Source organism: Oncorhynchus gorbuscha, unplaced genomic scaffold, assembly GCF_021184085.1.
Source record: "Oncorhynchus gorbuscha isolate QuinsamMale2020 ecotype Even-year unplaced genomic scaffold, OgorEven_v1.0 Un_scaffold_1360, whole genome shotgun sequence".
NCBI classification, from domain to species: Eukaryota; Metazoa; Chordata; class Actinopteri; order Salmoniformes; family Salmonidae; genus Oncorhynchus; species Oncorhynchus gorbuscha.
In genome coordinates this window covers 144,533-158,022 of record NW_025746157.1, presented here as the reverse complement: position 1 = coordinate 158,022, position 13,490 = coordinate 144,533, and the positions used below count along the sequence as shown (strand labels likewise).

Below are 13,490 nucleotides of genomic sequence, written 5' to 3'. Positions count from 1 at the left end.
CAAGCTGTACAGCCGCCTAAAGACTGACCACCAGGTTCAATGACAGCACCTATCCTCAAGCTGTGAGGTTAAACAGCCAGTGACTAAAGACTGACCACCAGGTTCAATGACAACACACACACACACACACACACACACACACACACACACACACACACACACACACACACACACACACACACACACAGACACACACACACACACACACACACACACACACACACACACACACACACACACACACACACACACACACACACACACACACACACACACAAATGATACATTACCCTCAAGTATTTGACTTTGACTTATGACTAAAAACAAATAATCAAAAACTATTTTCCCAGATATTGTCAAGAGTAGTTCCAGAGTGGAGTGAAGAGGAGAGGTCCTGTACAGTGAGTCAACTGACTGGTAGTGAGTGAAAACAAGAAGTAAGTGTTGAAACCTTATAAAAGCAGTCAGAACACAAGTAGTGGATGCAGAACTGTCCTTCCTGTTTAGTAAAGACATTAACATCCACGACAACCAGACCAACACGCCAGAAAAGGGCTGTTACTGTAATAGAACAGAAATTGTGTAAAAGACAAGTCTGGGCATATATTAATTTGATTTAAAATGTGTCAATTTTCACTGTGGTCTTTTATACTACATACAGAACCATGTAAACAATGTGTTGACTAAACTATTTATAACATTAACATTTTAATGACCTACCTTGCCCTTATGAGTTCTGTAACCAGGTCAAAGTTCCATGATGTTATTAAATTAGAACCCATTCAATTTAAACACCCATGACCATCACTCCTCATCAGCTGCATCAAAGTGGTACTGAAGGTTCAGTGTTCTAGACTAGAGCACCTATGGGTGGTCCTGGGAACCAAACCCATAACGTTGCAGGTGCCATGTTCTACCAACTGAGCTACAGAGGAACATGTTCTGGAAAGTCTAATGTGTATATACAGATTTCTGATATGACTCGGGAGGTCTGTCAGAGGACAGACAGGAAAGGAGAAGAGGGAAGTGATACTGAGTGTCTGCATTTAAACCAACAAAATACTTTATACTACTAAACACAACCCACCATCACTGTGTCTCATGTTAATACTACTACTAAACACAACCCACCATCACTGTCTCATGTTAATACTACTCCTATACACAACCCACCATCACTGTCTCATGTTAATACTACTCCTATACACAACCCACCATCACTGTCTCATGTTAATACTACTACTAAACACAACCCACCATCACTGTGTCTCATGTTAATACTACTCCTATACACAACCCACCATCACTGTCTCATGTTAATACTACTCCTATACACAACCCACCATCACTGTCTCATGTTAATACTACTACTAAACACAACCCACCATCACTGTGTCTCATGTTAATACTACTCCTATACACAACCCACCATCACTGTGTCTCATGTTAATACTACTCCTATACACAACCCACCATCACTGTGTCTCATGTTAATACTACTCCTATACACAACCCACCATCACTGCCTCATGTTAATACTACTCCTATACACAACCCACCATCACTGTGTCTCATGTTAATACTACTCCTAAACACAACCCACCATCACTGTGTCTCATGTTAATACTACTCCTAAACACAACCCACCATCACTGTGTCTCATGTTAATACTACTCCTATACACAACCCACCATCACTGTCTCATGTTAATACTACTCCTATACACAACCCACCATCACTGTGTCTCATGTTAATACTACTCCTATACACAACCCACCATCACTGTCTCATGTTAATACTACTCCTATACACAACCCACCATCACTGTGTCTCATGTTAATACTACTCCTATACACAACCCACCATCACTGTCTCATGTTAATACTACTCCTATACACAACCCACCATCACTGTGTCTCATGTTAATACTACTCCTAAACACAACCCACCATCACTGTGTCTCATGTTAATACTACTCCTAAACACAACCCACCATCACTGTGTCTCATGTTAATACTACTCCTATACACAACCCACCATCACTGTCTCATGTTAATACTACTCCTATACACAACCCACCATCACTGTCTCATGTTAATACTACTCCTATACACAACCCACCATCACTGTGTCTCATGTTAATACTACTCCTAAACACAACCCACCATCACTGTCTCATGTTAATACTACTCCTATACACAACCCACCATCACTGTCTCATGTTAATACTACTACTAAACACAACCCACCATCACTGTGTCTCATGTTAATACTACTCCTATACACAACCCACCATCACTGTGTCTCATGTTAATACTACTCCTATACACAACCCACCATCACTGCCTCATGTTAATACTACTCCTATACACAACCCACCATCACTGTGTCTCATGTTAATACTACTCCTATGTTACCATCACTGTGTCTCATGTTAATACTACTCCTAAACACAACCCACCATCACTGTGTCTCATGTTAATACTACTCCTATACACAACCCACCATCACTGTGTCTCATGTTAATACTACTCCTATACACAACCCACCATCACTGTGTCTCATGTTAATACTAATACACAACCCACCATCACTGTCTCATGTTAATACTACTCCTATACACAACCCACCATCACTGTGTCTCATGTTAATACTACTCCTATACACAACCCACCATCACTGTCTCATGTTAATACTACTCCTATACACAACCCACCATCACTGTGTCTCATGTTAATACTACTCCTAAACACAACCCACCATCACTGTGTCTCATGTTAATACAACACAACCCACCATCACTGTGTCTCATGTTAATACTCATACACAACCCACCATCACTGTCTCATGTTAATACTACTCCTATACACAACCCACCATCACTGTGTCTCATGTTAATACTACTCCTAAACACAACCCACCATCACTGTGTCTCATGTTAATACTACTCCTAAACACAACCCACCATCACTGTGTCTCATGTTAATACACTCCTACACAACCCACCATCACTGTGTCTCATGTTAATACTACTCCTAAACACAACCCACCATCACTGTCTCATGTCTCATGTTAATACACAAACACAACCCACCATGTTAATACAAACACAACCCACCATCACTGTCTCATGTTAATACTACTCCTAAACACAACCCACCTTCACTGTGTCTCATGTTAATACTACTCCTAAACACAACCCACCATCACTGTGTCTCATGTTAATACTACTCCTATACACAACCCACCATCACTGTCTCATGTTAATACTACTCCTAAACACAACCCACTATCACTGTGTCTCATGTTAATACTACTCCTATACACAACCCACCATCACTGTCTCATGTTAATACTACTCCTAAACACAACCCACCATCACTGTGTCTCATGTTAATACACAACACAACCCACCATCACTGTCTCATGTTAATACTACTCCTATACACAACACCACACTGTGTCTCACCACAACACTGTGTCTCATGTTAATACTACTCCTAAACACAACCCACCATCACTGTGTCTCATGTTAATACTACTCCTAAACACAACCCACCATCACATGTTAATACAACACAACCCACCATCACTGTCTCATGTTAATACTACTCCTAAACACAACCCACCATCACTGTCTCATGTTAATACTACTCCTATCACTGTTATGTTAATACTACTCCTAAACACAACCCACCATCACTGTGTCTCATGTTAATACTACTCCTAAACACAACCCACCATCACTGTGTCTCATGTTAATACTACTCCTAAACACAACCCACCATCACTGTGTCTCATGTTAATACTACTCCTAAACACAACCCACCATCACTGTGTCTCATGTTAATACTACTCCTAAACACAACCCACCATCACTGTCTCATGTTAATACTACTCCTAAACACAACCCACCATCACTGTCTCATGTTAATACTACTCCTAAACACAACCCACCATCACACAAAACACAACCCACCTTCACTGTGTCTCATGTTAATACTACTCCTAAACACAACCCACCATCACTGTGTCTCATGTTAATACTACTCCTATACACAACCCACCATCACTGTCTCATGTTAATACTACTCCTAAACACAACCCACTATCACTGTGTCTCATGTTAATACTACTCCTATACACAACCCACCATCACTGTCTCATGTTAATACTACTCCTAAACACAACCCACTATCACTGTGTCTCATGTTAATACTACTCCTATACACAACCCACCATCACTGTCTCATGTTAATACTACTCCTAAACACAACCCACTATCACTGTGTCTCATGTTAATACTACTCCTATACACAACCCACCATCACTGTCTCATGTTAATACTACTCCTAAACACAACCCACTATCACTGTGTCTCATGTTAATACTACTCCTATACACATCCAACCATCACTGTCTCATGTTAATACTACTCCTAAACACAACCCACTATCACTGTGTCTCATGTTAATACTACTCCTAAACACAACCCACTATCACTGTGTCTCATGTTAATACTACTCCTATACACATCCAACCATCACTGTCTCATGTTAATACTACTCCTAAACACAACCCACCATCACTGTGTCTCATGTTAATACTACTCCTAAACACAACCCACCATCACTGTGTCTCATGTTAATACTACTCCTATACACAACCCACCATCACTGTCTCATGTTAATACTACTCCTATACACAACCCACCATCACTGTCTCATGTTAATACTACTACTAAACACAACCCACCATCACTGTGTCTCATGTTAATACTACTCCTATACACAACCCACCATCACTGTCTCATGTTAATACTACTCCTATACACAACCCACCATCACTGTCTCATGTTAATACTACTCCTAAACACAACCCACCATCACTGTGTCTCATGTTAATACTACTCCTAAACACAACCCACCATCACTGTGTCTCATGTTAATACTACTCCTATACACAACCCACCATCACTGTGTCTCATGTTAATACTACTCCTAAACACAACCCACCATCACTGTGTCTCATGTTAATACTACTCCTAAACACAACCCACCATCACTGTGTCTCATGTTAATACTACTCCTATACACAACCCACCATCACTGTGTTTCATGTTAATACTACTCCTAAACACAACCCACCATCACTGTGTCTCATGTTAATACTACTCCTAAACACAACCCACCATCACTGTCTCATGTTAATACTACTCCTAAACACAACCCACCATCACTGTCTCATGTTAATACTACTCCTATACACAACCCACCATCACTGTGTCTCATGTTAATACTACTCCTAAACACAACCCACCATCACTGTGTCTCATGTTAATACTACTCCTATACACATCCAACCATCACTGTCTCATGTTAATACTACTCCTAAACACAACCCACCATCACTGTGTCTCATGTTAATACTACTCCTATACACATCCAACCATCACTGTCTCATGTTAATACTACTCCTAAAGCTCTTTCGAAGCTGAACACCTAATCACTGTTGCTCTCAGTCATACTTTAGGTCATTTTCAAACAAGTCTCCACAACAATCTCTTGCTTTGAGAGTCCTTAAAATACCATACAAAAATATTATATGTGTAACCCCATGTACAAAACTGTATCAGATTACTACGCAGAAATACATCTACAGAGTATACTGTACATAACAGAAAAACAAAACATACATTACAATAGCATCGCCATGCACATAACAGGATACAGAAGTTCATGGAAACAAACAAATAATAAAATAAACATATTTTAAGATATAGTCAAGCAGACTTACAGAGTTGAGATGTGTTGCAAGTTAACTTACTGGAAGTCTATATAAATAGACACTGAGTGTGAGGTTTGAAGTCTGTGGTTGACACAACATTGAAGCAGTCAGGGACAATAGAGTTGAGTAGAGGGCGTACTTGCTTCAAAGCCTGTTTTAGCATGGCTAAGCCATTGAATACACCATTTCAGTTGGTATACCGACTGTTATTAAACTTATGGAAGTTGAAGATATTAAAAACTTGAATATGGAAATAGCCCTCAATGGTGCTGCTCACTCAGTCACAGAAGACATCATGACAAAGATGTCAAGATGTACCTTCTACCCAACTCTATGTCAGGGACCAAGAAGCTTATGCAGAGAGGGCTTCCTTCAGTAGTCACACAGACAGTGTTCGAGAGCATCAAAACTGATGTATCATGGGTACATTGTGACTGACTGAATGATCTATAAATAATATTGAGTAGTTATTCATCATTCAAGGTGATTTGTAGATCTCGACTTGCCTATAAAGTCGGGTGCAAAGTCGAACACTCCCACATGTACATAACATTATAGCATTTGTAACAAAAATCCCATTCAAGTCATGGGACCGATGTTAATATTTCACATATTAACATTCTCTCATCATGTTCAAATCATCTGGAAGTGACTTTGTTGAGCTTCACAACGCATTTAAAAAATATATTTTGATTGATTTAAAAATTATGTGCGAGAAATGCCTCTTAACAGTCACATTACTTGAATGGGATTTGTGCCACGAATGCTAAAACGTTAGCAAGTGGAAACAGTGTCAGGAGAAACTAAACCAAAGCAGGGACTGATGTCACACCATGTTCATAGACTGATAAAAGGGATGGGAAACCAATGTGTCATTTTGTCATTTGGGTGAAACTTCAAGATATTATAACAATATATTAGCAAGAGAATAGAGGTGTAAGGACTGGCTTTGATTTGGGGCCATAGTTCTTCAGTCCAGGTTCTGTGGTGGTTCTCTTCAGTCCAGGTTCTGTGGTGGTTCTCTTCGCTCCAGGTTCTGTGGTGGTTCTCTTCGCTCCAGGTTCTGTGGTGGTTCTCTTCCCTCCAGGTTCCGTGGTGGTTCTCTTCCCTCCAGGTTCTGTGGTGGTTCTCTTCCCTCTAGGTTCTGTGGTGGTTCTCTTCCCTCCAGGTTCTGTGGTGGTTCTCTTCCCTCTAGGTTCTGTGGTGGTTCTCTTCCCTCCAGGTTCTGTGGTGGTTCTCTTCCCTCCAGGTTCCGTGGTGGTTCTCTTCCCTGGATGGTCTGATACACGGAGTGCTGAGCGTCTCTCTGAAGAGATGTGAACGTGTCACTGTGGGAGATTTTCACACTCAGAGAGAGAGACAGCGACAAAGGAAACACAGTATGAGCACTTTACACACTGCTCTATAGTATTCTCTCTCACTTCTACTTTCTGTGTTCATCTCTCTCCTCTGTGTCTGTCTTTCTCTCACTCACCCACTTACCCACTCACACAAACAAACACAAATACTATATACAAAATAAACACATTAATGAATATGTTATAACATACTTACAGCCAGAGTGTCTGATCCTCATTTTCAGTGGTGTGTGTGTCCCAGTTAGGGTCAGGATGGACACTCTGTGGAGAGAGAGCTGTGTCAAGGTACAGGGAAAATAGTAGAAAGAGTAAAGAAAAAGCAGTAACTTATCAACAGGAAGTGTGTTGATATCATGACCACTGTAGAGCATCTATCCAGACTATCCAAATAAAGTGACTAAGAAACTATATCACTGTAAATCCCTTTATCACTTAGTATTCACTCTAATTCACAGATGGAAGAAATCCTATGTTTTACAGACATAAATACAAACCAAGACAATTTTCCTGTACTAAATGGAATTCATCAGTTTAACTATATAGAATTTAACTGTACCTGTGACAGTCAGAGTGACTCCAGGATCACCACTATATTTCCTTACGGTCTGATCTGTTATAAATCTGAACTTGTACATAGCTGAGTCTCTCTCTCTCAGATCTGATTGTCAGGGTGTGGCCATTCTTCTTGTTGCTACAGTATGTCACATGACCTGTGTAGTCTGGTTCATCACTCAGACTAACAGGATTCTCCTCAGCATCATTTCTAGTGAAACAGAAGGTTGTTGTGACTGTACCACTGGGATATGTGTAAGAGCAGGACAGATCCACTGTTGACCCCTTCAAGACACAGATACTCTGAGTGATGTACTTCACACTCAGCCATCCTGACCCAGTAACACTGAAACACAATCACACATTATAGTGATTATACATTAGACCCATTTCCTCACACTAAAAGTATTTGTCCACACTTTGTTGCCGTACTCTACTTGCTGAGTGTGAATGGAAACCACAGAAAGGACCTAAGTGTTACTCAGTGAGGTGTGAAAGACAAGTATTCCAGAAAAGAAGAAGCCCCTAACAGACGATGTAACTGAATACACAGAATAACATTAAGAAAACATTACTAAAACATTATGAATGAGACCATACCTGCTACAGACCAGACAAAGACCCCCAACACACTTCCTGCTGTTCTCAAGGACAATGTTGCATCTCCCACCCTGCAGTCTTAGAAACATAAACAACGACTCACTCTATAGCTAGTGAATAACTCCACCTGATACATTAAAAACAGTCCAGGGTCCATATTCACAAAGTGTCTGTCACGATCGTCGTATTGAGGAGACCAAAGCGCAGCGTGGTGTGAATGCATACTTTAATGAATGGACAAAAGAAAAACACATAGTACACTGAACAAACTAACAAGACGACCGCTAAAGAAACTGAGTGCTAACATGCACCATGACATAGATGATAACCCACGAAATACCCAAAGAAGATGGCTGCCTAAATATGGTTCCCAATCAGAGACAACGATAAACAGCTGCCTCTAATTGAGAACCAATCTAGGCAACCATAGACATACATGAACACCTTGATAGTAAACAACCCCATAAACCTACAAAACCCCTAGACAGTACAAAAACACATACATCACCCATGTCACACCCTGACCTAACCGAAACAATAAAGAAAACAAAGAATACTAAGGTCAGGGCGAGACAGTGTCAAAAATTTAAGTAAATGTAAAATGATACAGTGAGTCAACTTACCGTCGTAGCTGTGCATAGAAACAAGAAGTGTGATTTTAGTGACTGACACATTGTGGAAGTAGCCTAGTCAGGGATTTAAGACAATCACATGCATCAACAGCATGTCAGAAAGGGATGTACTGGATGTACTGCTAAAGACTGCATAGCTATTTACATTTCTTCATTTGAGGAGTGGGCCTACATGTTTTAATGGGGCTAAATGCAGCCCATTTTCAACATAGTATTTTCTTTAAATACAGATCCACAACAAAGTGTTGACTGTTCTATATGGTTTCTTAATGTGTTTCCTCACAAGATGTGACCCATCACTCCTCTTCATCTCCATCACAGTGCTACTGAAGGTTCCAGTGTTCGAGACTAGAGCTCCCCCTATTGGCATCTCAACATTACTGCAGCCTCCACTCTCTCTTCATATGTCCCAATCATGTCCTCATCCACTTGGATCAATAACAAAATATCAAACTGGTAATAAGGTGCCTGAGACTGAGGTCCCGATTCCCAACCCTTTCCCAAGTGTGCAAGTTCACTCTTCCCGTCATGGATTTAAAAGTATGAGACTGGTGTGAATATTTGTTAGCTGAATCCATATCAGTGGAACAGTCGAAGCTGAAATCTTTGCCCTTTACACATTCTATGTCTTTGCCATGAGTCAGGGAAACTGACGAGGGATTCACATTTTCTCAAAATGTATTTTCATCAATGTTGTTTTTTTCTGTGATTGGCACTCAACTAGTGGTTTCAGACAATCCGATCAGAGAGCGAAACATGCAAATCTACGATGCTCACAAGGTCTACTTCGGGGAAGAAGTGGGCGGAGTCAGGTCTACTTAGGGGAAGACGTGGGCGGAGTCAGGTCTACTTAGGGGAAGAAGTGGGCGGAGTCAGGTCTACTTAGGGGAAGAAGTGGGCGGAGTCAGGTCTACTTAGGGGAAGAAGTGGGCGGAGTCAGGTCTACTTAGGGGAGAAGTGGGCGGAGTCAGGTCTACTTAGGGGAGAAGTGGGCGGAGTCAGGTCTACTTAGGGGGGAGTGGGCGGAGTCAGGTCTACTTAGGGGAAGAAGTGGGCGGAGTCAGGTCTACTTCGGGGAAGAAGTGGGCGGAGTCAGGTCCTCACTTCGGGCCCCCAGGAGTCAGGTCTACTTAGGGGAAGTCACTTGGCTCTGTGGGCGGAGTCAGGTCTACTTGCAGGGAAGAAGTGGGCTTCTACTTTCCCCCTTCTGGGAAGAAGTGGGCGGAGTCAGGTCTACTTCAGGGGGAAGAAGTGGGCAAGAGTCAGGTCTACTTCCCGGGAGGGGAAGAACTCCATTGGAGTCAGGGGAAGTCTACGGAGGCTCGGGGAAGAAGTGGGCGGAGTCAGGTCTACTTAGGGGAAGAAGTGGGCGGAGTCAGGTCTACTTAGGGGAGGAAGTGGGCGGAGTCAGGTCTACTTAGGGGGAATGGGCGGAGTCAGGTCTACTTAGGGGAAGAAGTGGGCGGAGTCAGGTCTACTTGGGGGAGGAAGTACAGTGGGCGGGTCAGGTCTAACTTAGGGGAAGCAAGTGGGCGGAGTCAGGTCTACTTAGGGGAAGAAGTGGGCGGAGTCCTCTGGAGGTCTACTGACTTAGGGGAAGAAGTGGGCGGAGTCAGGTCTACTTAGGGGAAGAAGTGGGCGGAGTCAGGTCTACTTAGGGGAAGAAGTGGGCGGAGTCAGGTCTACTTCGGGGGAGAAGTGGGCGGAGTCAGGTCTACTTCGGGGAAGAAGTGGGCGGAGTCATGTCTACTTTGGGGAAGACGTGGGCGGAGTCAGGTCTACTTCAGGGAAGAAGTGGGCGGGGTCAAGTCTACCTCGGGGAAGAAGTGGGCGGAGTCAGGTCTGCTTCAGAGTAGAATTGGGCAGAGTTAGGTCTACTTCGGGGAAGAAGTGGGCGGAGGCAGGTCTACTTAGGGGAAGAAGTGGGCGGAGGCAGGTCTACTTCGGGGAAGAAGTGGGCGGAGGCAGGTCTACTTAGGGGAAGAAGTGGGCGGAGGCAGGTCTACTTCGGGGAAGAAGTGGGCGGAGGCATGTCTACTCCGGGGAAGAAGTGGGCGGAGCCAGGTCTACTTCGGGGAAGAAGTGGGCGGAGTCAGGTCTAATTCGGGGAAGAAGTGGGCGGAGTCAGGTCTACTTCGGGGAAGAAGTGGGCGGAGTCAGGTCTACTTCGGGGAAGAAGTGGGCGGAGTCAGGGGAGGATTCAAACAAAAGATGGCAGCAGATAAAGATACAAATGAAAATACACAAAATAAAATGTCAGATAACATTTGAAAATAAGAAATGTATACAGAATAAACCAACCATGTAAAGACAGTGTTATTATGAGATGACGTTGGACTGGCATATGAATTCAGTGAACTAGCTATCTCAGTTGGCTTGTTAGCTACATGAAGCAGACGTTGTTCAGTGATACCAAAAGCTAGCTAGCCAGCTAGAAGTTAACTCTGTTACCTCTGACAATTAAGTGAAGTGACTTCCAGAAACTGGCATTTTGTGCATCACACAGCTGCTCTGGACAAAGTGGATTGTGAACTATATGGTGCGTTGCCACTGAATTACAGCAGCATTTTCATGATTTGTTTACACGTCACACATTAGTAATGTTGTGATAAAAGTAATAAGAAACATTGCATCAAGCAGAACTAGGTCCTGAATGTTGAGGCAAAATGGTGCTATAACGGTCATAAAAACTTTTAAACCATTTTTTTTAAATCAAGCAAACTCTATATAAAGTGTATAGAAACTAATTTCATTTATTTGGGTAACAGACAACCACATTTACTAAAAAATGTTTAAGCTGGTAGCATGATACCCAAGAAAGACTCGCTGCCAATGGTGCTTTAACAAAGTACTGAGTAAAGGGTCTGTATACTTACGTAATGTGATACTTCCATTTTGTATTTTTAAACCATTTGCAAACCTTTCTAAATACCTGTTTTTGCTTTGTCATTATGGGATATTGTGTGTAGATTGATGAGGGAAAAAACTATTTATTCAATTTTAGAATAAGGCTGTAACATAACAAAATGTGGAAAAACTCAAGGTGTCTGAATACTTTCTGAATGCACTGTATATTATTAGATACTATTATAAACCAGGTAGTTTAGGTCCTGGATGCTGATTGGCTGAATAAGCATTTCATTTCACATACAGTATATCAGACCAGGAACTCTGCGTTGTGTCGTGCTTAAGAACAGTCATTAGCCGTGGTACAGTATATAGGCCAATATACCACACCCCCTTGGCCCTTATTGCTTAATTATACCACTAGTTTGAATATACGGGTCCAGATTTACAAGGTCTTCTTGGTTCTGGGTTTGTCAGGTCTTCTTGGTTCTGGGAGTTCTTGGTTCTGGGTTTGTCAGTTCTTCTTGGTTCTGGGATTGTTGTTTTCAGGTCTCTGGTTCTGGGTTTGTTCTGTTCAGGTCTTCTTGGTTCTGGGTTTGGTGCGTTCAGGTCTTCTTGGTTCTGGGTTTATTGACTGTACTGTAGAGAACAGAGGGATCCTCCTCTGCTGCTTGTTCCACTGTGGACCTGGAGAAAGAAACAGACGTTAAACTGAATATGAGTCCCAAATGGCACCCTACTCCCTTTTTGCATGCACTACTTTAGACCAGAAGTGAACTAAATAGGGAATAGGGTGCCATTTGGAATGCAAGCAGAACAGTTACTCAAAACCCTTATCACATCACTCCTTCATTATAGACATGTCATTGTAACTGTTTTGAGATGTAAATTGTTGAGTTTTTAGTTTCAGGAAATGCCATTTAGTCTGAAGAATGGCCCTGGAACATTTTATACATTACAACTGCGACTTTTCAAAATGTTCACTGTCACACCATAGTATTCCCATAGAGTTCACCATAGAGTTCAATGAAATGTCATTTGATATGAAGATTTCTCCTTCAACCCTCAGATAGTGATGGAGTTATCAGGGAGCAATGAGGGGTCACTAGGGGTCAACTGTTTTGGTTATTTTAATGACATCATTGTCCTCTCCTCCAATAAGCAGCAGCATATGAATGGCCTTGATGCTGTCTGTGTGTTCACATGTTCTACATAGTATAGACTCTATGTTGTTGTAATGGCAGAATATACTCACCAGGTGGCAGCACTGGGGAGGTTGAAATTCACAGCAGCGTACTGGACATCCTCATCCTCTTTCTGGGGTTGAGGCACATGGACAGTGGAGTACAGAGGCATTTCCTGTTTTTTTAAGCGAGAGTGAACATCACTGGCATAGTGAACATCATCCTGGTCGACGGTGGCCACTGTCTGTGCTGCAGTAGGGGTGAAGGCCATGCCTGAGATGTTGTCATACACTGGACTAGAGTCTCCCTGATGGAGAGAGAGAACAGACAATATAAATAGACCTGGTGACAGACAGCATGAAGAGTGGAAATGTCCCACAAAGCAATAAAAACAATCCTACATCTGTTTCAACAGACTCACTTGTCCATTGCCTGTCGTGTGTCTTGTGTCAGAGGTGGTTTTGGAGACCTTCTTCCTGTTTTGTAAATGAATGGATGAATGAATATATTAATAAAGTAATGAAGATAAT

The 13,490-nt window shown here is 42.1% G+C and overlaps 1 long non-coding RNA gene across 2 annotated transcripts; it reads right to left on the bottom strand.

Annotated features, from left to right (window-relative positions):
- Window positions 1-5,753: 5,753 nt before the first annotated feature.
- Window positions 5,754-8,434, bottom strand: LOC124022364. 2 transcript variants are annotated; one of them, XR_006836369.1, is made up of 3 exons: window positions 8,298-8,434; window positions 7,702-7,908; window positions 5,754-7,406 (listed from the first exon to the last, which is right to left on the bottom strand). It is a non-coding gene; the product is annotated as an uncharacterized LOC124022364 (long non-coding RNA). The 2 variants fall into 2 exon arrangements; XR_006836370.1 differs by lacking the exon at window positions 7,702-7,908 and adding an exon at window positions 7,940-8,043 and having other exon boundaries at window positions 8,298-8,373.
- Between the last annotated feature and the right edge of the window lie 5,056 nt (window positions 8,435-13,490).